This window comes from Polypterus senegalus, chromosome 11 (assembly GCF_016835505.1).
Source record: "Polypterus senegalus isolate Bchr_013 chromosome 11, ASM1683550v1, whole genome shotgun sequence".
Classification (NCBI taxonomy): domain Eukaryota; kingdom Metazoa; phylum Chordata; class Cladistia; order Polypteriformes; family Polypteridae; genus Polypterus; species Polypterus senegalus.
This window is the reverse complement of record NC_053164.1, coordinates 58,379,558-58,401,268: the sequence shown is the minus strand read 5'-3', so window position 1 is coordinate 58,401,268 and position 21,711 is coordinate 58,379,558. Positions and strand designations below refer to the sequence as shown.

The following is a 21,711-nucleotide window of genomic DNA, read 5'->3' as shown; positions in this document are numbered from 1 at the left end:
GCAAAAATGTGAAAAGCAGATAGAGCAGTTGAACAGCTTTTTACTGGGTGAGGGTCACAATAGCGATGCCATTTAGACAGGGTCAGATTGGACGCTTTAGCTTTTGCAGACAAACAGGTACTTTTTTTTTCACAGTGATCATCATTTTGAATGCTTTTAACATATAGTCCAACTTTGTTGTTTTATTTGACCTTAGGCAAGTTGTGTCGCTTGCTCTGGGTGACACTACAAGAAAGTTAGAGAACTGAAAAATGCAGTGTTACCCACTGGCCCATGCTGCCTAGCAACTCCCTTTAAAAAGATAAGTTAGATATGAGTCGCACATAACTGCACTTTAGATTTTACTGTTTAGCATTTGAAAATGTGAAAAATAAATTGTAAAATAAGTTAGCCAAGCTGGCCGCTAGACTATGGATCTAACATTCTGGGTTTGAATTCAACGCCCAATCATTTTTATGTGATGTTTTGCATGTTCTGTCTGTGTCTTCATGGGTTTTCTCTCTGGGTATTCCATTTTTGATACCCAAAGATATGTGTGTTAAGCTGGGTTAGCTGGTGCTTCTAAACTAAACTAAAAAAGACCGTAGACAGGGTGAATTTCTGCCTTGCACCCTGAAATGCTGGGATAGGCTCTGGCTCCTCACTATCTTGAATCAACCTAAGGAGCTGAAGATTGTGATTTTATGCAGTTTAGCCACCAGTGGATTTTTAAATTCGTTTGTGTCTCATTTTTCCTGAGAGTTTTTCTTTTCCCTTTGGGAGTCATAGTCACACCAGGGCAGATCTTGTGAGTGAAGTACCTGATTAGTTAAAGATGGCTGTCTAACTCCTGCGTATCTATCTAATGTTTAGCTTTATATTCCCATCCAAAGAGAAAATATAATTGCCTAAACTTTTTAGGGCATTTAACCCCTCAAATGCAGTTATTTCTGTTTCAGTTAATAAAAGGACCTTTATTTAGAGGTGTTTCACCTTCATTTCACTTATGCAGCTTCTTCCTCATTTTGTTTCCTCCTCAGTTTTCAAATGATGCCTGTGATATGCCTGATTGGAAACAAAGAGATAAAATTAAGCAAGCAAGAGTGGGACGTCACCTATAGGCAGAGTGACCTCTGACTTGGACTGATGACCACCGTAATGCAGGTTTGATTCACACCATTGCCTAACAGTATGAACTTCAGCCAAGGTATGAAATTTAAAAGCATAACACACAAAACATTTAAAGAAAAAAAAATGACTTTATGTTTAAACACTTTTGGGGTGGGGATTTCTTTGTATAATATAAAGATTGATTGTTGGCTGATGAGCACCCAGCCCTACATTTAACTTAATAAGAACACCCAAGGAACAGTGTATCAAGTGCTTGGAGTAAGTCAAGAATTAGAGCAAGTGGCTGAAGTAGGATTAGATTTTTTGTTCACCACTCCCCAGTCTGCTTTTTTGAAGGGAGTGGCCCGAATGAAGCCCTCTCTTGCTGTTTTTGTTCGTGAACTAGGCTTTGATGAATGGCTGTACTGTATAGCACATACCTGTTTTAAAAGGTGCCTTTGAAAGGAGATCTGCTAATTGCACGGGGCAGCCACCAGAGAATTACAGGGTTGAACTATTTTAGGCATGTGCGTCATTTTCTTTGTCCATATCTGAAAAATTCATAAACAGAGAAGTGACTGTCACACCCTTATAAAATGTGTTTGTGTGTGTGTGGAAGCATGCAACAATAATGTGTCTGTTGTGTAATGTGTGATAAATAAATAGACTATAATAGATGAGCAATCCTAGGGAAGAGACAAGAGAGGGAAAAGTGCCAAATAGAGCAGCATTTAGATAGGGAAGGCATCATTCCAAACAGCCTGAAGATTACTACAAAATGTAAAAGCCAAATGAGCTGAGAGAGTAGGTTTGTGGTCTCACCAAGGAGGTTAGCTGCAGGTCACAGTTGCCTTTTATAGGGAAGGAAGCACCATTTACATTGTTCATGTCTTTGCAAAGCATGAAAGGCCATCTGTCTTACTGGAGAGGATATCAAGAGTACACTGGAGGAAGGATTTGATAGCACAGCAGGTTGCATATCTTCCTTTATACCTATAGCCTGAAGATGCACCAGAGGATGAGCCTTGACCTCCTCTTCAACTTGCTCTGCTGTGAAAATGACAAAAATGACTGTACAAATTACAGTAGTTGTCATTCTTGGGACCAGCAGACTAGAGAATAGATCTCCCAAAAACTTAATTTTGACTTTTAACTAACCTGAGTAAAATAAGCATGGTACACAACGCTTTCATTCATTATCAATACATTTTTTATATCTTTAAACTATATCCATCCATCCATCAATTATCCAACCCGTTATATCCTAACTACAGGGTCACGGGGGTCTGCTGGAGCCAATCCCAGCCAACACAAGGCAGGAAACAAACCCTGGGCAGGGCGCCAGCCCACCGCAGTTTACACTATATCTACATGTTATGTTAAGTATTTTGACACATAATGGCTATAAATTATTCATGATTTGCTTTTGTGTATTTTTAGCTGTGTAGTTAAAATATGGTAAAAAATATTTACTTAAGCATTTACTTGTTAGTTTATTAATGTATTTAAATAGGAATTTAAATATGTTAAAGTACCTTTTTATTATTCTTTTAACGGATCTTTGCTTACTTATTTGTTTCAGTTATTCATTCTTTCATTTATATATATATATATATACAGTATATATATTTTATATATAAAATATCCATCCATCCATCCATTATCCAAACCGCTATATCCAAACACAGGGTCACAGGGGTCTGGATTGGAGACCTTGCCCCACCGGAACACTTGGAGAAGGGAAAGACCAGGAGAGGAGCAATATATTCCTTGGGATGCAAGAGGGCAGATATCCTGGATTGCATCAGGCCCACGGACTTGGAGCTTAGAAGCTCAACCCTGTTGGGGATCGTGGCCACCACCTGGGGGTGCCTGGATGATCCCGGAGCCCTGGACCGTAGCAATTCTGCCACACCAGGTGCAACATACAAGGGGCCGCCTCACTCCATTCGGAGAGCTGGAGTCAGGAGGCAGAAGACGGAACTTGTAAGGTGAAAAGTAGAGGTGGCAGAAGAATAGAGAAGAAGTGTATATATGACCAAACAACCAGAAAGACTTCATGAGGGTGACCCAAGGGCCCCATGTCCTCTAATGGGCCCTGAGCTCACTGCCCAGCAGGATGCAGCTCGATTGGCATTCGCCATAGAATACCAGAATTGGCAGATGCACCACTGGTGCCCTGTGCTTTTTTACAGATGAGAGCAGGTTCACCCTGAGCACGTGAAAGAAGTGAAAGGGTCTGGAGAAGCCATGGAGAACATTATGCTGCCTGTAACATCATTCAGCATGAGCAGTTTGGTGGTGGGTTAATGATTGTCTGGGGAGGCATATCCATGGAGGGTCACACAGACTGCTACAGGCTTGACAAAGGCACCTTGGCTGCCATTAGGTATCAGGATGAAATCCTTGGACCCATTGTCAGACCCTATGCTGGTACAGTGGCTCCTGGTGCACGACAATTCCTGGCCTCATGTGGTGAGAGTATGCAGGCAGTTCCTGGAGGATGAAGGAATTGATACCATTGACTGGCCACAACACTTTCCTGACCTAAATCCAATAGAACACCTCTGGGACATTGTTTTGGTCCATCCAATGCCACCAGGTTGAACCTCAGACTGTCCAGGAGCTCAGTGATGCCCTGGTCCAGATCTGGGAGGAGATGGCCCCCACAACACCATCTGTCATCTCATTAGAAGCATGCACCGATGTTGTCAGGCATGTATACAAGAACACAGGGGCCATACAAAGTGCTGCGTACAATTTTGAGTTGCTGCAATTAAATTTTGGCAAAATGGACTAGCCTGCCACATAATTTTTCACTCTGAATTTTGGGGCGTCTTTGAATTCAGGGCTCTGTAGGTTGATCATTTTCATTTCCATCAAACGATGTGGCATCCTTTCGCTCCTAACACATTACCCAGTCTATATCAGTATAGATATCCAGGAGGATTTCTTTTTCCCATTGAGATCTGATGTGTTTTCAAAGTGTTCCTTTAATTTTTGAGCAGTTTATATATATATATATATATATATATATATATATATATATATATATATATATATACAGTATATATACACTGTATGTAGTCTCACATGTGTGCATTGGGGCAGCATAAAAGCTCAGATAATGGTAATTATCTCTTCCTATCTCTGCAGACCTGAACAATGACAGCTTTAACGCCCTTGATGTCACCTCCAGTGTCCGCTTGCCTAGGCCCGCCTCTTCCTGTTGGAAGTCCTTTTCACAGGAAGCAGTGCCATCTTGAGACTGTTTGTGGTGTTAAGACTGCTAAAGTGAATAAGATCTGACTGGAGATGTAGAAAGTACTTGACATTGTTGGGATAATGTAGTTAACATGTCAGTGTTGCATGGAAGGTGGATAAAGTATCCCTGGACTGGTAGACAGATGTGGTGGTCCTCATATTTAAGAATGGGGACAAGTGGGTGTGTTTCTACTACATAGGGATGACATTTCTCAGCCTCCCAGGTAAGGCCAATGCCAGTTTGCTGGAGTGGACCCTCAGTCCAATGGCTAAGCCTAAGATATAGGAGGAACAATATGTATGCCAGCCTGGCCATTAAACAGTGGACCAGCTCTTATCCCTTGAATGGTTGCTGGAGGAGTGCACAGGAGTGTTATAATCAATTGTACATGTGTTATGTGCACTTAGAAAAAGCTTATCATTAGAACATTACAACACTCTAGACGAGAACAAGCCATTCAGCCCAACAAAGCTCGCCAGTCCTATCCACTTGTTTCCTCCAAGAAAACATCAAGTCGAGTTTTGAAAGTCCCTAACATCTAACTGTCTACCACACTACTTGGTAGCTTATTCCAAGTTTTTATTGTTCTTTGTGTAAAGTAAAACTTCCTAATGTTTGTGCGAAATTTACCCTTAATAAGTTTCCAACTGTGTCCCTCTGTTCTTGATGAACTCATTATAAAATACAAGTCTCGATCCATTGTACTAATTCCCTTCATAATTTTAAACACTTCAATCATGTCACCTCTTAATCTTCTTTTGCTTAAACTGTAAAGGCTCAGCTCTTTTAATCTTTCCTCATAATTCAACCGCTGTAGACCTGGAATCAGCCTAGTCGCTCTTCTCTGGACCTTTTCTAGTGCTGCTATGTCCTTTTTGTAGCCTGGAGACCAAAACTGCACACAGTACTCAAGATGAAGACTCAACAGTGCATTATAAAGGTTGAGCATAACCTCCTTGGACTTGTACTCCACAGATCGTGCTATATAACCTAACATTCTGTTAGCCTTCTTAATGGCTTCTGAACACTGTTGGGAAGTTGATAGCTTGGAGTCCACTATGACTCCTAAATCCTTCTCATAAGGTGTACTCTCAATTTTCCAACCGCCCATTGTGTATTCAAACCTAACATTTTTACTTCCTATGTGTAATACTGACATTAAATTTCATCTGCCACAAATCTGCAAAAGCCTGTATGCTATCCAAGTCCTTCTGTAATGATATAACGGATTCCAAATTATCTGCTAATCCACCTATTTTGGTATCATCTGCAAACTTAACCAGCTTGTTACTTATATTCCTATCTAAATCATTTATATATATTAAAAATAGCAGCGGCCCTAGCACTGACCCCTGTGGAACACCACTCTTAACATCGGCCAGTTCTGATGAGGTTCTTCGCACCATCACCCTCTGCTTCCTGTGTCTGAGCCAATTCTGCACCCATCTAAAAACATCACCCTGAACTCCCACTTCTTTTAACTTGATGCCCAACCTCTCATGTGGCACCTTATCAAATGCTTTCTGAAAGTCCAGATAAATAATATCATAAGCTCCACTTTGATCGTATCCTTTTGTTGCCTCCTCATAGAATTCCAACATGTTAGTAAAACACGACCTCCCTCTTCTGAACCCATGCTGACTGTTCAGAATAACTCCTGTCCTTGTCATGTGTTGCTCAATCTTATCATTAATAATTACTTCCATTAATTTTCCTGTGATGCTTGTTAAGCTTACTGGCCTATAGTTGTTTGGATCTGCCCTGTCACCCTTTTTATATAATGGGATGATATTTGCCATTTTCCAGTCCTTCGGAATCTCTCCAGTGCTCAGTGACTTCCTCAAAATATGTGTCAAGGGTTTATACTGTATATGTACTCACTAGCCTCCTTAAGAACACGAGGATAAATATTAACTGGGCCTGGTGATGACCATGTCCTCTCGGCATGTGCTATGGGAGGTGCTGCAGGAATATGGGATAGTGGGAACACTAATGTTATCTATCTATCTATCTATCTATCTATCTATCTATCTATCTATCTATCTATCTATCTATCGACATATTCCCTGTTATAGTTTATAGTGAGAACATTGTGGAAAGCAAAACCTGTGAAGCTAGCTTGGTTCTACAGTAGGCAATAAAGTATAAATGACAATTGGTGAAAGAAGTAGTGTACTGTATTAGTTACCCCAAAATACCAAAAATATTCTTTGTTAAGACTACAGTAGAGATTGCTCTTTAGAACCTGAAGTCCTACATGGATGAGGTTGGGGAAAAAACATCTACACCTTTTTTACACTAAACAACAATAATCAGAATGACAGTGCAGACTTAAAAATATACATCTTGCTTTTAAGCACAATCAGATGACATTTGTCTTTACAGCCAAACCTGGGCAGCTGTCAGTAGAAATCAATCCATGACAGTGGATGTTCAGCTCAGTCATCCTATATAAAACAAAGTTTGTGTATACTTCAAAGGACTATTAGTCATTCTTTATTGTTTTAAGCATTCCATGTTTTCTTCTCATGGTTATGGGTAAACGAAGCAGGCAGCAGTGGACAGAAGAAGTAGTTTGATTATCTTGTTAAAACTACCAACTCTGTAAAGTTGGGTACTGACAGTAAAATGAATCACAGCAGTTTACACATAAGCACTAATCAAATACATTAGAGACACATGTTTAACCTACTGGTACTGAAATTATAACATTACGTCTCCAAAACTGTATCAAGTGAGACTCAGATAAAAATCTGACAAAACTAGTATCTTAACAAATGGTTTCATATGCTATTTATAATTAGGTATGATTGTATGGCATAATTGCACAAGACAAAATCACACCCACAAAACTGAGCAGTGACAAATGTGTGAAAAAATCTTCATCTGTTTACTTTGTGGTGATGAGAAAACTACATTCTGCGCAGTAAAATTATTGTCATGATGAACATACATGAATCAAAGACATATCACAGTGTCCACAAATGGTAACAGTTCCTTTTCAGAGCTGCTAATAACTAAGTAATAAAAAAACAAAATGTGCTTTGCTGTACTTTAGTGTGTGTTAGAAGTAGATAAAAAGTATTATGTATGTATAATTATCAGATCTTCTGTATTTTGCAGATGTGCTGATAAAGTATTAAATCAAGCTGCACAAAGCCTAGCAGCTATAAAATCATAAAGTCTTTGCTCACAAGTTCAACGCAGTTCATTATTTTCTCTTGTTTGACACCTAAAGGGAGCACATCTTGCTTCTGTCTCTGCAGTACAATCTGGTTCAGCCCAGGAGCATTAAACACACTCAGACAGATCAGCTCCTTTCCTTCTGAATCTCAAACGAGTGAATGGCTGCTCAAATGTCTGACTTCTCTGCTTTTTTTATTTTGCTGGACTGATTGATTTTGATTGTCCTTTGGACATTTTCCTGTTCCATTTTCTTAATATGCTTTGAAAATTTGCACTTGGAAATAACTTAGTAAATATAACAGAATCATGAACAGCTTCCTAAAAGAATCAACACAAGTTTTTATTGGAGTTTTATTGTACTTTATAGGCCCTTTGTCATCCCACTTTTCTCAATGCTGACCACCATTTACTTGCACAATTGCGTAGAGAGCCCACACTCACAACTTTTAGGTTGAGTCCCATGAAATTACAGTCCTGACGCACACCTTTAATATATACAGTAGCTTCATTCACTAGCACCCTCATTTGCCATGTACCATATAACAGTGCTGCTGCAGATGGTGAAAGCAAGAATAACACCAATGACAGAGAAGCATCTGGAAGACAGTAAACTGAGATTCAGAAAAGGGAAAGGAACACAGGATGGGATTTATATATGGTGGGGATGATAGTGGAAAGAATTATGATAAAAAGGGCTGCACAGTGGCGCAGTGGTAGCTCTGCTGCCTCGCAGTTAGGAGACCCGGGTTCGCTTCCCGGGTCGTACCTGCATGGAGTTTGCATGTACTCCCCGTGTCTGTGTGGCTTTCCTCCAGGTGCTCCGGTTTCCTCCCAAAGACATGCAGGTTAGGTGCATTGGCGATCTTAAATTGTCCCTAGTGTGTGCTTGATGCGTGGGTGTGTGCCCTGCGGTGGGCTGGCGCCCTGCTCGGGGTTTGTTCCTGCCTTACGCCCTGTGTTGGCTGGGATTGGCTCCAGCAGACCCCTGTGACTGTGTGTTAGGATATAGTGGGTTGGAGAATGACTGACTGATAATAAAAAAAAAAAAAATCTCTACATGTGCTTAATTGATTATGAGAAACTGTTGGAGTTTCTGGAGATACTATGTATAGTTATAGGTCATGAGAAAAGAATTATAGCCATTTGTACTAGAAAAAGAAGGTAAAAATGAAGACAAATTCAAGAAAAACAGAGAAAGTGGATATTAGCTGAAGAGCTAGACAAGGATTCTTATTATCACCAACACCATTTAACATGAATTCCTGATAAAAGAGGCATTAGAATAGAAGCAGGGGATAAAGGGAAATCAAGAACGAATTACAAACACACACTATGCAGATAATACTGTAATACTGACATTAAGAGTGGAGGATATGCAAAAGATGGTAGAAGGCATCTAGAAAGCTTGCAAGGAGTATAGGATGGAAATAAATGCAAGGAAGACTGAAATAATGGTGATTAGCAAGAAGGGAACATCAGAGTGAATATGAAAGTGGAAGGTTAAAATTTAAAGCAGGTGAAGGAATATAAATACATCTGAAGCTAGAGAAAAGATCAATAAGATTGCTTGATGAAGATAAAGTGAAGAGTAAATAAAGCTTCTGGTACTTCAAATAATTCCTGAGAAGAAATCTGAGCATTGACCTTAAAAAGAAATTACTAAGAACATGCACCTTCCAAATGTTAGGTTATAGTCGCAATATTGAATATTGACATATAGGAAAGCAACTATTAAGAGGCTTAAAAGCTTTGAGATGTGGTGTTACAGAATGATAATGAAAATTAGCTGGACTGGGAAAGTGACAAATAACAAAGTGATGAAAAAGAAGGGTTGAGAAAAGAATATGGTGGAAGTGGTGATGAGAAGAAAAACGAGATTTGCGGGGCATATGTTGAGGGGGTAACATGGGAAAATGCTATAGTTGATTATAGAAGGAAGAATAGATAGAAGCAGAGACAAAAGAAGACAAAGAAAAACATGCAGTGATGACATAAACAATGGTCAGCATCAAAAGAATGGAGGAAAGCAAAAAGAGTGCAGAAGAAAAGAAGAAGGCTTTCTTTTACAGATGAAAATATTTACTTTAATTATATTATTTTTCATAAAAATAGTATAAATTCAGTACAGAAAATGTGAAAAAACAAGGCAAATAACAGGATGAGAAATACTATGCACACATAAAGAAAAAACACAAAATCATGTACAAAGTAAATAAAAAGAGTAACTGTAAAGTTCCACCTTATGGACAATCCAGTGAAGAAACTCTCCATGTGGCACCCATCAATATGTCAGTATTGCCTTTTGCTGGCAGCAATAAAGCTGAACACATTTTAATGCAGATTTCTCTGGAATTATAAATTATTTAAACTATTTACAAGCTCTAAAAAAGCATGAAACTTAAAGCGAATAGCAATTTAATGTGAAGGACAACCTTTTGGGCATTTTTGTAAGCATCCACTAAATTAAATTACACTCCCTTTGCTTATTTGTCACCATGTGGATGTTTCCTGCAAGCATGCGTCACAGCGCCTGGCTGTGTTGGTTTACCTTTTCATAGGCAGTCTGTGTCTTCTTGTTACAGCACTGCTAGGTTATATCCCTATGTTGTCCCTTCCATTCCTTCTTCACAAAAGCAAGACCATATAAATAAATACACTGCATATATTTAGAGTTAATTTGAGATGATGGAGATTGAGATGATTACTTTTAGCAGAAAAAGTGGTCACAAGACATCAAAAAAGTCATGATATGGAGGCGCCAGACCAAGTCAATCTTCAAAATGAAGTTGTAACCAAACTAAGATCTAATTTTTCGTTGTGAAGCACTTTAGTACAAGTACAATCACAAGGTCATTCCTTTGTTTATATTTAGTTTGGATGTCGGCATGAGTGCACAACATCTTTTATTGTTCGCTGGTGGCCAACATAACTAGCAAAGAGCATTGTTTCTGCAAACAATATAGTGGCACCCACATACACAGAGCATAAAATAAAAAATAGTGCAAACATGACATCATAAGAAAAACAATAAAAATAAGCTAAAATACAAGTATAATAATAACACTTCAAAAATGATATAAAACTAGAGGGTTTTGCCCCCTGCTCGCTTCGCTCTCCAACCCCCTGTCCTGTGCTACGTGCCAGCAACTTCGTGTCTCTGCCACTCACGTATGTGGATTTTACTTTCACCAAACAACAAATCTTTTAATTCTTGTGGATACGCCTCTTCATTGGGAAGAAGCACTACTTTTCTCTGATGGTCACACGAATTAGACAATCTACAAGTCTCCGACTTAAATTTTAAAGCCGAACAATAACTGTATGCTTCTGTCATATCACCTATGTCCATGTATTCTATCTCTTTTCATTGTTCCGTTATTTCACTGAGTAATAATTTCTATTTGTTAGTGCTAATGCGATCTTTGCTATCAGTTTTTTTAGGCTTTTGAATTTTAGTACTTTCATAATCTCTAACCTGCTCTGCATGTGTAACACGGCAACGTTTTTGAACCTCTTTACGATGTTCTACTTTGTCTTCTACTCTTAGTCTTTTATTTCCGACCCCGCTTGGAGCTGAGAGCGCAGGAACTGGGTCTGACATTCACACGAATGAGAAGTGATTGGACTGTGGGCATGGTTGTAAATGTTTGAGAGGAGGACGGGACTTGTCAAAATCTCTTGGCAATAAGTCTCGTCTCTTGGAACCTGAAATTATCTCTCACGGGAGTTGAAATTATCGCAGAGAAAGTCCCATCCCAGGATTTCCTTTTATAATGGATAGACAAGGTAATGCAATATTAACAATTACCCGACAGGCTGAATCTCCAGAGAATAATGCAAAGGGAACACAAGACGTGAGAAAGCCTAACAAATCATGTATCTGCCTTTTTCCTCCAAAATTCAGTAATTTCTGACCAAGAGAATGAACAACACCCACAACTAACTCTGCCCACATTGTTGGGGAAAACTGTTTCTATAGCCCTTTAGCAACTTTGACTCTAAGGTTCACAAAGTTTCTCACACTTTGTTAAATAAGCAAATATTGTTCCAAGCGATGCACCTGTGTTGAACTTATCCATGAAAGGATACAATGAGATTACCTCATAAGAAAGGTGCTTTATACTGACTTATGTTAATCTGGTTTATAGTATACTTCTCTAGGAAGGTTTAGATGATCCTACTTTACCTTTTAAGAACATGTTCTTGCTTAACTGCAAGCTATCAACTATGCTAAAGATGCTTTTGTATATTCATATATATAAAAGCTTTGTCTAAACAAAGCAATATTAGTATATCCAAGATTACAGTGAAGAATTAACATTTTGCATGATTTGCTCCTTAGGTTTCTTTGTTAAATATGTTTCTCATATACTTGCTGGAGTCCAGAGAGCCTTTGCATACTAGTATCAAAGTCAACTGGGAAAGATGAAGAAGAATATTTGATTAAGATTTTTCTTATTAATCATTTAGTACCTGCATGGATGCAGGATTATAAATTACTTACAATGTCTGATGTGCTAAAGTACTATAGTCCAACATCATCAAACCATTTCATTAACAAGTGGCTCGCATGCCATGTGGAAACACAAGCCTTCATCTTACCTCTGTCTTTTGTAGCAGAGTTCATGTCTTTAAATTAGAAAATATTCTAGTGGGAGAGGTGAGGGGAGCAGAAATTTGGCAATGCCTTTGGTGATGAATAGAAACATCTAGTGCTGCATGTAACCAGTCAAAAAATAGCATTTTTGCCATTCTTCATAGAAGAATGTATAGATTCTGACATCAGTTTATCTCATATACAGATTCTGGTATAGACAGGGAAAATATAGGCAGTCCCTTGCATATTAGGGAAATAAGAAATAATTATCATGTTTTATACTGAATAAGCCATTGTCGATTGTTGAGACACACCCAGTCAAAATAGGTGACATACTAAAGCAGTTCACGCATACTTGACATTCTGCAGATGTACCTTGGGAGGAAGTCTTACAGTTCGCCATTAAGGGGCTTTTCTAGATCCATGGTAATTTTTTCTGCTTGTCATTGAGTTGTATGCAGATTACATCACATCCAACTAGAATATTGGTTGTGTTTTGACATATGTCTATAAGAGCTCCTCAACTTCCTAGTACCAAGTGATAAAATGTCACATTGTTTAAGTTTAACAAAATTGTACTATAAAACATTTGCATAATTTATATTTATATGTGTTTATGCTAATATGTATTCATTCTTTTGATGTTGTCTTTAAAGTAATCTTAATCCAGTGCTCTCAAAAACGTTTGTGGCACGATGGGGCAGAGCGCCTAGTACACATATGAAGTTGTATTTATGTATGTTTTCACACCAATAGCCTGCAACAGAGAACAAACACACAATGACCTATAGACAGACTAAAATAACAGCTCTCTACAAACATAGTTAAAATTCATTACTCCCTCTGGAAAACAGCAAGGTGATTTCACAAGAGGACAATGACAGGTATTAACACTTTCTATGTTAGAAATCTTTCAAAAATGCTAACACATTTTATCCACTAATTCTTTTGAAAATGTTCTCTTCTTCCTCTTTCTGACAATGAAAAGGCAGTGGATAACTAAACAATTACTTTGGGGTTGCCAACATGGATTGTATTTTTGTAAACAATAGCTATTAACACCATGCCACTGGTCTCTTTTTTCCTACTTTATGTGATTAAACTCTCTCTCTGTTGCTGCACTACTGATAAACCTTCATGATACAATTTCTAGGTAATCATATAACATTCAATTAAGTCAAGATTAGTATAGTGAATGAAATTTTCAATTGATTCAGTATACTGTATACTGATAAGGACCTTATAAAGTGGATAAAAATTCAAAAAATATTTGCTTTAAAGCCACCATTTACAGTCAACTCACACTTCCAAATTACATTGTTATCATGAATATATTCTTTCAGATAGCAACAAAAAACATAAAGGAGTAACACCTAATATTAATGTGTTAGTCTGTGCAGCTAAAAGCGACACATTATTAACATTAGTAGCAATGTGGTATTAGTTATTGAAAACATAATAAGCTGATAACACAACCCAATTATTTTTTAAATGTGAATGAGCATGGGCTACAAGTCAAGAATGGAAAGGTTGCACAGTGCCAAATTCATCTTGAGCTGTACGTTGACAATGTGAAATGTGAAACATAAGAGCAGTCTTGCTAAGAATGTGTCATTCCACCCACTTTGTTTTTCATTCACTGAATGTTTCCAACATTCCGCTGAAAGACACACATCTTTAAGGTTCTACATGCAATTACGCCACTTGGTAATTTGTTAGCTGCATTTATACAGTAGTTTTATACATAAAGACATATCTTGTAGCATTTGTGTAAAAGTTACCATTAACTATTATTTTCTTCTTTTGTTTTCTGGTTATGATCACAATAGGAAAGCTTTACGCTGGGCTGACCAGGCTACTCTACCCCTAAACATTCTTCTCCAGTCCTACTTGAGCAATACCAGATACTCCCAGGATATGTAGGAAATTTAATTCCTCCAGGAAGTTCTGAGTTTGCTCCTTAGTCATCTTTCATTGGTCTCTGGCTTGTATACCTGCCTTGGGAAATGTCCAGGAAGGTGTGGTATGGGTGGTTGATAGAAGGGGCAACCTAGCTACATGCCAAAACCTCCTTGGCTCCTTTCAGTCCAGACAAGAAGCAGTCGTACTTAAGAGTTCCTGCTAAACACTTCACCCTGTAGCAAAAAATGAGCCAAGCAATCCTGTAGCTGCTTGTATTCACCATCTTATTTTTTTGGGTGATTATGGATTTGTAGACTAATTAGTAAGTTTACATCTTTGTTCATAGACATAACTTCATACTTGTTCTCCTCATGATTTGCAACACTCTCATGTAACCTCTTAATCTCTGTTTGCTTAAACTGGTAAGATTCCACTCATTTAGTTTCTTTCACCGACAGAACCCATAGCCTACACTTTCTCTGGTGCCATTATGTCTGTCTTGTAATGTGGAAATCAAAGCTACACTCAATATTGCATATGTCAGTCAGTCCTGAAGAGGGTCGCGGGGGTCTGCTGGAGACTATCCCAGCTAGCACAGGGCGCAAGGGAGGACAGGGGGGCCAGTTCATCACAGGGCTATTGCATATATGGGACTGCAAATTAATTAAACAGCTTAAGCATAATTTGACTAACATTCTAAACAGAGTAGGTGCTATCAGACTCAAAATTCTAATTTTACCTTTACTTGCGTGTGTGTAAATTATATACATTAGCAGAATCATTAGACTACTAGGGTTTACAAGTCTTTCTGCCTGTGTCATTTATATGTAAGAAAACTTATCACACACTTGTATATTTAAAAATATATCACATTCAGTTAAGATTCCTGTTAAATCCACTGATTATATTTCTATTGATGCTGTAACAGTTCTTGTACCATAATGTGCTGTTTTCTATCTGTAGACCATTTCTGTTAACTTATTGCCTTATATATTTAATTTCTAGCCTCTAATGTACTGACCTTTCAAAAGCTTTTTGAATGCACAGTGTGACAGGCGCTTGGCGTCCTTACCCAGCCGGGACGCCCCTGCACACTATATTCAGGGGGAACAGCCATGGCGCTATATAGCGCTTATCTTACAGCAGGTATATAATAGGGCATACTTTATATTATAATCAGTTGCTTTTATTATTTTTCCTATAAACGACCAATATATCATCGAAATACAATTACTCTATCTAAAGCCATGCTATTTGGTAGCACATCAATACTGACCACTGAGTTCTCCATCATGTCTTTTATTCTGAAATTGTTTCTATTAGTTTAATTGTGATGCACATCAAAGTAATTGTCTATACCAATTGCTTTTTTAAGAAATTATACAACACTAGCTGTGTAAGCCCGTTCTGTAAAAAGCCCAGGGTCCTAGAAACTATTGAATTCATCAGAAAAAACTGAAATGTGGAGATGTCAGGTAATTGAAAGGAACTACTCTGGGCATCTCTCGCCTAGGAGGTTTCATTTTGCCGATGTGCTCGCCTCGCTTGTATATTAGCGGTGGGAGGAAAAGTAAAAGGGATACCGTTTTGCCCATGTTAGCAGCTAAGTGACTTTGTCTTTCTTCTGAAGTTTCGTTTTGCTGATGTGCTGGCCTCGCTTGCGTTATTAGCGGCTAAGTGAGTTTTCTGTTTCCTCTGAGGTGGAGCCCTTACCCAGACTCCACCTCTCACTTCCGGGCCGGGCAGACAGACATAAACACTTCCACACATAGACGTTTATATATAAGATTAGCTAAATTCAATAGGTTAGGAAGTTCCCCAGTACTTAGTGATTTTTGCATTTTATGGGGTTTATATACTGTATATAATCACTTGCTTATTTGCACACTCAAATGTTGTGTAGTTACATTTATGTATTTACATTTATCCTTTTTTAACCTACTAACCTCAAAACTGGTAATTATTTCTTTAATCTTGCCTGGTGTACTGGCAGAAGACTGACCTCAATGACATGTGATAAACCATGAAGCCTGTATTTGGAATATGCACTTTTTCTTTTCAATGGATTTTATTCCCTGATCATCTTAGTATACTCAGCCTGATCCTGGACTGTTCCCATTTTGCTATAATGGTCTGTATACAAAAACCTACAGTTAAACCAGCTTAAGGAACTGGGAACTAACTCTTTGATAAAGTGCAATATAGCCACAGTGGTGATGCCAGTAGGCACGTTTGTGCTTCCCTTCCCACAAGTAGGATAGTCATGGACCCAACTGCAGTGATGGCTGCCAACTACTACTCAGCAACTACAGAGCACCAAACTTTGTCCAGCTGGTTTACAACATGCTTCAAGCATATAAAACAATGAAGTGCAAAATGTCAGTAATGATTCACTTTGTGTATTCACACTTCTTTCTTAGTAACCTGCAGTCATTGAGCAATATTGTGAAAGGTTTCACCAGAACATTGCAACAATGGAAAAGTGGGAAAAGGGCAAGTGAAGGCCATCAATGTTGACTGAGTATTGTTGGATACTGAAATGAAAAGCATCCGATACTTAGTACAAATGAAAATCAGCAGAAAAACTTGTTATAGCTCAATTGAATTAATGGAATGTGTCAGTATCATTAAGTGAGTAAACACACTAAATTCAATAAAAGTTTATTTTATGTTTCTCTACATTACAACAACATTTATTTATATAGCACATTTTCATACAAATAATGCAGCTCAAAGTGCTTTACATGATGAAGAAAGAGAAAAAAGACAAAATAAATAAGAATTAAAATAAGAAAACACTAATTAACATAAAATAAAAGTAAGGTCTGAAGGCCTGGGAGAACAGAAATAACAAAAAAAAACTTCAGATGGCTGGAGAAAAAAATAAAATCTGCAGGGGTTCCAGACCATCCAGCCCCCTCTAGGCATTCTAACTAACATCAATGACCTCAATCAGTCCTCATGGTATTCAGAGTTCACATGGAAGAGCTTGATGATGAAGGTTATGTGAACTTCTGGCCTTTAATCCATCAATGTAAGGACATCACAGTGCTTTGATCAGGTGGTGGTGGTGCAGATCGCCACCACAGAAAATAAACAGAAGAGAAAGTACGGGTTAGTATGGATTTTGAATATGAATACCATGAATAATAATTATCATTAATTGAATATACAGAGCATCAGGATTAAGATGAAGCTATGAGAAAGCCATGTTAAAGTAATGTGTTTTCAGCAGTTTTTTAAAGTGCTCTACCGTAGTAGCTTGCCGAATTCCTATTGGTAAGTTATTCCAGATTTTACGTGCATAACAGCAGAAAGCCACCTCACCATTTCTTTTAAGTTTAGCTCTTGGAATTCTAAGTAGACACTCATTGGAAGATTTAAGTGTAAGAGCCAATCTTAGAAAGTTAAAGTTTTGAGTTAAACTCATATTAATGTTTGCTTAATTTGAATAGAATATAAATTTCTTTCATAGTCATAGCTTATGGTATAGGTAGTCCTTTCCCCCTATAAGTTAGTAAGAGATAGAACCTTCTTACTATAACTGAGAAACAGTGTGATAATAGATTCAGTTGTGTTTAAAGACCTATTTTCTACTCAGAGATGGGATAAGCATACAGTTTTCTGACCATTTTGAAATGGTTCAGAAATGTTAAGTAAATAGTAACGATTTGAGATGTAACAAGATTTAAGCTTTGAACTGAACTTATCTTATCTTATCTGAACTTACAGTGGTGTGAAAAACTATTTGCCCCCTTCCTGATTTCTTATTCTTTTGCATGTTTGTCACACAAAATGTTTCTGATCATCAAACACATTTAACCATTAGTCAAATATAACACAAGTAAACACAAAATGCAGTTTTTAAATGATTATTTTTATTATTTAGGGAGAAAAAAATCCAAACCTACATGTCCCTGTGTGAAAACGTAATTGCCCCCTGAACCTAATAACTGTTGGGCCACCCTTAGCAGCAATAACTGCAATCAAGCGTTTGCAATAACTTGCAATGAGTCTTTTACAGCACTCTGGAGGAATTTTGGCCCACTCATCTTTGCAGAATTGTTGTAATTCAGCTTTATTTGAGGGTTTTCTAGCATGAACCGCCTTTTTAAGGTCATGCCATAGCATCTCAGTTGGATTCAGGTCAGGACTTTGACTAGGCCAATCCAAAGTCTTCATTTTGTTTTTCTTCAGCAATTTAGAGGTGGATTTGCTGGTGTGTTTTGGGTCATTGTCCTGTTGCAGCACCCAAGATCGCTTCAGCTTGAGTTGACGAACAGATGGCCGGACATTCTCCTTCAGGATTTTTTGGTAGACAGTAGAATTCATGGTTCCATCTATCACAGCAAGCCTTCCAGGTCCTGAAGCAGCAAAACAACCCCAGACCATCACACTACCACCACCATATTTTACTGTTGGTATGATGTTCTTTTTCTGAAATGCTGTGTTCCTTTTACGCCAGATGTAACGGGACATTTGCCTTCCAAAAAGTTCAACTTTTGCCTCATCAGTCCACAAGGTATTTTCCCAAAAGTCTTGGCAATCATTGAGATGTTTCTTAGCAAAATTGAGACAAGCCCTAATGTTCTTTTGCTTAACAGTGGTTTGCGCCTTGGAAATCTGCCATGCAGGCCGTTTTGCCCAGTCTCTTTCTTATGGTGGAGTCGTGAACACTGACCTTAATTGAGGCAAGTGAGGCCTGCAGTTCTTTAGACGTTGTCTTGGGGTCTTTGTGACCTCTCGGATGAGTCGTCTCTGCGCTCTTGGGGTAATTTTGGTCGGCCGGCCACTCCTGGGAAGGTTCACCACTGTTCCATATTTTTGCCATTTGTGGATAATGGCTCTCCCTGTGGTTCGCTGGAGTCCCAAAGCTTTAGAAATGGCTTTATAACCTTTACCAGACTGATAGATCTCAATTACTTCTGTTCTCATTTGTTCCTGAATTTCTTTGGATCTTGGCATGATGTCTAGCTTTTGAGGTGCTTTTGGTGTACTTCTCTGTGTCAGGCAGCTCCTCATTTAAGTGATTTCTTGATTGAAACAGGTGTGGCAGTAATCAGGCCTGGGGGTGGCTACAGAAATTGAACTCGGGTGTGATACACCACAGTTAGGTTATTTTTGAACAAGGGGGCAATTACTTTTTCACACAGGGCCATGTAGGTTTGGATTTTTTTTCTCCCTAAATAATAAAAACCATCATTTACAAACTGCATTTTGTGTTTACTTGTGTTATATTTGACTAATGGTTAAATGTGTTTGATGATCAGAAACATTTTGTGTGACAAACATGCAAAAGAATAAGAAATCAGGAAGGGGGCAAATAGTTTTTCACACCACTGTATCTTTTTTTTTGCTATTTTAATTTTCTTTTTTGTGTGAACTGTTTTACTATGAAACTTAACTAAACTTTTAAAAATGAAGATATTTTGTCTGTGGAATCATTTCTGCGTATCAGGCCTTTATTGGATCCCATTTTTTGAGTTAGAGCTGCTGAACTTTGGCAACTTTGGAAAAAACGCAGCTACACTAAGGTTACGATTTGGAGTGTAAGGTGTAAGATATTCCAAAATATTAGATTGAGCGAGATTATTTAAAGGCTTTGTAAACCATAAGCAGGATTTTAAAGTCAATTCTAAATGAAACAGGTAACCAATATAGTGACATCAAAACTGGAGAGATGTGCTCGGATTTTCTTTTCCTAGTTAAGATTCTAGCAGCTGTATTCTGCACTAGTTGCAATTGATTTATATCTTTCTTGGGTAGTCCTGCGAGGAGTGCGTTGCAGTAATCTAGCCGACTGAAAACAAAAGCGTGAACTAATTTCTCAGCATCTTGCAATATTATAAGAGGTCTAACTTTTGCTGTATTTTTTAACTGAAAAAATGCTGTCCTTGTAATCTGGTTAATATGTGATAGTAATAGTTACCCCTAAATTCTTTACCTCTGTCTTGACTTTTAATCGTAATGCATCAAGTTTATTTCTAATAACCTCATTATATCCATTATTGCCAATCACTAAAATTTCTGTTTTCTCTTTATTTAGTTTGAGAAAATTACTACTCATCCATTCAGAAACACAAGTAAGACATTGTGTCAGTGAATTAAAAGAGTCGGGGTCGTCAGGCGCTATTGATAAATACAGTTGTGTGTCATCAGCATAGCTGTGGTAGCTCACGTTATGCCTCGAGATAATCTGACCTAATGGAAGTATGTAACTCAGAAAGAGCGGTGGACCCAGGATAGAGCCTTGTGGTATAATTACCACAACTAACAAAGAATTTTCTTCCTGCCAGGTAGGATTCGAACCAATTTAAGACATTCCCAGAGAGGCCCATCCATTGACTAAGGTGATTTCTAAGAATATTGTGATCAATGGTATCAAATGCAGCACTCAGATCTAAGAGGATGAGGACAGATGTCTGCATTTACCCGCAAGTCATTTACTACTTTAACAAGTGCAGTTTCTGTACTGTGATTTGTTCTGAAACTGAACTGAAACTTATCAAGAATAGCATGTTTATTGAGGTGATCATTAAGCTGCATAATGACTGCCTTCTCTAGAATTTTACTTAAGAAAGGCAGGTTAGAAATAGGTCTAAAATTTTCAAAAGCAGAGGAGTCAAGAATATTTTTCTTGAGCAGGGCCTTAACTACAGCATTCTTAAGACAGTCTGGGAAGACCCCTGTATCTAATGACGAGTTTACTATATCAAGAAAACTATCAATTAGCATGCCCGATACTTCTTTGAAAAATTGGGTCAAGGACGCAGGTGGAGGGTCTCAGTTGAGAAATTATTTTATATAAATCAGGTAAGTATATCCTCTAATGCATGATACAGGCAATCTGAGGTTATATTTGTGTTCAGCTTAAAAGTGTCCATCATAATCACCAAACATTTTTCAGTAAGAAAATTTCTGAAAAAAATTTTTGTCCAGTGATATTAACCCTTACAGTTTCTCTTTTGCTGAACATCTTACTGTGCTGCACTGAGATCTGCCTGTTTTTTCACAGTCTTCACGTTTCCTTATGCTTCACTCTTGATGAAATAATAAATACATTGTATGACACTTATAAAGTGCATCCCATCTCCATTTCCCAGGTTACCTTTTTCTGAGTAGGCTGGAATGAGTTATAAATGGAGCAAGACACTGAGGTGGTAAACACAATGGACCATGATGACTTCACTAATCTACCTTCTGTCAATCCAAGGGACGCTTTTGGAAACAATTTTGTCAAGTAGATGATATGCTACCAGATGTGAATTTGTTTAACTCCAGAAGAAAATTCTTATCTGATATGCCAACTGAAGACGGACATTTTCTGATATACAGTACAGGTTTCAGGTGTTTTCACATTAAACATGAAAAGCACATATTGTTATTGTCTTTCCATCAATCCCAGTGGACCGATTTCATTGTAATTTGGTACACTTACTCTTCAAAGAAATTTGTGTTGAAAGTTCTGTTTTCATTACTCTTAAACAGAGAAACTGTGACTTCAATTTTTAATAATCTACTGGTTTAGGGTTCAATTTTTATATTTTCCTTAATAGAACAAAGAAGGTCTCATTCATTTGTGAAGGCAAGAAGATGATGTGAGATATTCAGCACATGAAATGGATATCCAATAATCAGTACAGTGGGAAAACTTAAGCCAGCCTTATAAAGT

General features: G+C 37.9%; 1 long non-coding RNA gene across 1 annotated transcript; it reads left to right on the top strand.

Moving 5' to 3' along the window:
- The first annotated feature begins 46 nt into the window (after window positions 1-46).
- Window positions 47-21,506, top strand: LOC120539032. Its single transcript, XR_005635546.1, has 3 exons — window positions 47-117; window positions 1,020-1,143; window positions 21,143-21,506. It is a non-coding gene; the product is annotated as an uncharacterized LOC120539032 (long non-coding RNA).
- Window positions 21,507-21,711: the final 205 nt, after the last annotated feature.